Source organism: Somniosus microcephalus, chromosome 1 (assembly GCF_052327205.1).
Source record: "Somniosus microcephalus isolate GS21.2 chromosome 1, FLI_Smic_1.0, whole genome shotgun sequence".
Lineage (NCBI taxonomy): Eukaryota > Metazoa > Chordata > Chondrichthyes > Squaliformes > Somniosidae > Somniosus > Somniosus microcephalus.
In genome coordinates this window covers 11,859,015-11,862,066 of record NC_140987.1, presented here as the reverse complement: position 1 = coordinate 11,862,066, position 3,052 = coordinate 11,859,015, and positions in this window count along the sequence as shown.

The following is a 3,052-nucleotide window of genomic DNA, read 5'->3' as shown; positions in this document are numbered from 1 at the left end:
CTCTCCCAGTATCTGATCTCTCTCCCAATATCTGACCCTCTCTCCCAGTATGTCACCCTCTCTCCCAGTTTCTGACCCTCTCTCCCATTATCTGACCCTCTCTCCCAATATCTGACTCTCTCCCAGTATCTGACCCTCTCTCCCAGTATCTGATCTCTCTCCAGTATCTGACCCTTTCTCCCAGTATCTGACCCTCTCTCCCAGTGTCTGATCTCTCTCCCAGTATCTGACCCTCTCCCAGTACAATACAATACAAATCGCTTTATTGGCATGATAAGGGACATCTTACCCAGTGTCTGACCCCACAGCTTCTCTGTATCTGACCCTCTCTCACAGTATCTGACACTCTCTCCCAGTATCTGACCCTCTCTCCCAGTATCTGTCCCTCTCTCCCAGTATCTGACCCTGTCTCCCAGTATCTGAACCTCTCTCCCAGTATCTGACCCTCTCTCACAATATCTGACCCTCTCTCTCAGTATCTGACCCTCTCTCCCAATATCTCACCCTCTCTCCCAGTATCTGTCCCTCTCTCCCAGTATCTGACCCTGTCTCCCAGTATCTGAACCTCTCTCCCAGTATCTGACCCTCTCTCACAATATCTGACCCTCTCTCTCAGTATCTGACCCTCTCTCCCAATATCTCACCCTCTCTCCCAGTATCTGACCCTCTCTCCCAGTATCTGACTCTCTCTCCCAGTATCTGACCCTCTCTCCCAGTATCTGACCCTCTATCCCAATATACGACCCTCTCTCCCTGTATCTGACTCTCTCTCCCAGTATCTGACCCTCTCTCCCAGTATCTGACCCTCTCTCCCAGTATCTGACACTCTCTCCCAGTGTCTGACCCTCTCTCCCAGTATCTGACCCTCTCTCCCAGTATCTGACCCACTCTCCCTGTATCTGACCCTCTCTCCCAGTATCTGACCCTCTCTCCCAATATCTGACCCTCTCTCCCAGTATCTGACTCTCTCTCCCAGTATCTGACTCTCTCTCCCAGTATCTGACCCTCTCTCCCAGTATGTCACCCTCTCTCCCAGTATCTGACCCTCTCTCCCAGTATCTGACCCTCTCTCCCAGTATCTGACTCTCTCTCCCAGTATCTGACCCTCTCTCCCAGTATCTGACTCTCTCTCCCAGTATCTGATCCTCTCTCCCAGTATCTGACCCTCTCTCCCAGTATCTGACCCTCTCTCCCAGTACAATACAATAATAATACAATACAAATCGCTTTATTGGCATGATAAGGTACATCTTATGTTGCCAAAGCATCAAAATACATTTATGGTTGAACACATAAACGCGGTTCCATTCATACAGTGTATAAACAGGTATATCCCTGAGTTTATAAATATATTTTCGCCTTGTTTATATATACTCTTGTCTTAGTTTACTGGTTGTCCCTCTGTTCATGGCAAGCTGTAACATAGTGTGCCGCCAGTGTTACACAGCTTCTCTCCTCCCCCAGTAGGAATGGGAGTTTTTGGTTGTCAGTCAGATTTCTGAATTCAGGGCATATTTGTGAGAATTTTTGATAGAAATTCTCTCTGATGCCCTGATATTTTCCACAGGCTGTGAGGAAGTGCATATCTGACCCTCTCTCCCAGTACAATACAAATCGCTTTATTGGCATGATAAGGTACATCTTATGTTGCCAAAGCATCAAAATACATTTATGGTTGAACACATAAACGCGGTTCCATTCATACAGTGTATAAACAAGTATATCCCTGAGTTTATAAATATACATTCGCCTTGTTTACATATACTCTTGTCTTAGTTTACTGGTTGTCCCTCTCTCTCTCTCTCTCTCCCCCCCTCTCTCTCTCACCCCCCCCTCTCTCTCTCCCCCCTCTCCCTCTCTCTCTCTCCCCCCCTCCCTCTCTCTCTCTCCCCCCCTTCCCCCCTCCCTCTCTCTCTCTCCCCCCTCCCTCTCTCTCTCCCCCCTCTCCCCCCCTCCCTCTCTCTCTCCCCCCTCCCTCTCTCTCTCCCCCCCTCCCTCTCTATCTCTCCCCCCTCTCTCCCCCCCTCCCTCCCTCTCTCTCCCCCCTCCCCCCTCTCTCTCCCCCTCCCTCCCTCTCTCCCCCCTCCCTCTCTCCCCCCTCCCTCCCTCTCTCCCCCCCTCTCCCCCCTCTCTCCCCCCTCTCTCCCCCCTCTCTCTCTCCCCCCTCCCTCTCTCTCCCCCCCTCCCTCTCTCTCACGCACTCCCCCTCTCTCTCTCCCCCCCTCTCTCTCTCCCCCCTTCCCTCTCTCTCCTCCCCCTCCTCTCTCCCCCCTCCCTCTCTCTCTCCCCCCCTCTCTCTCTCCCCCCCTCTCTCTCTCTCCCCCCCTCCCTCTCTCTCTCCCCCCCTCTCTCTCTCTCTCTCCCCCCCTCCCTCTCTCTCTCCCCCCTCCCTCTCGCTCTCCCCCCTCCCTCTCTCTCTCCACCCCCTCCCTCTCTCTCTCCCCCTCCCTCTCTCTCCCCCCCCTCCCTCTCTCTCCCCCCTCTCTCTCCCCCCTCCCTCTCTCTCCCCCCCTCCCTCTCTCTCTCCCCCCCTCCCTCTCTCTCTCCCCCCTCCCCCCTCTCTCTCTCCCCCCTCCCTCTCTCTCCCCCCTCTCTCTCTCCCCTTCTCTCTCTCCCCCCCTCTCTCTCTCCCCCGCTCTCTCTCCCCCTCTCTCTCTCTCTCCCCCCTCTCTCTCTCCCCCCCTCTCTCTCTCCCCCCTCCCTCTCCCCCCTCCCTCTCTCTCCCCCCTTCCTCTCCCCCCTCCCTCTCTCTCTCTCAGCCACCCCCTCTCTCTCCCCCCTCCCTCTCTCTCTCCCCCCTCTCTCTCTCCCCCCCTCTCTCTCCCACCCCCTCCCTCTCTCTCTCCCCCCCTCCCTCTCTCTCTCCCCCCACTCTCTCTCTCCCCCCCTCCCTCTCTCTCTCCCCCCTCTCTCTCTCCCCCCCTCCCTCTCTCTCTCAATTCACAATTCACAATTCAAATCGCTTTATTGGCATGATAAGTTACATCTTATGTTGCCAAAGCATCAAAATACATTTATGGTTTACCACATAAACGCAGTTCTATTCATACAG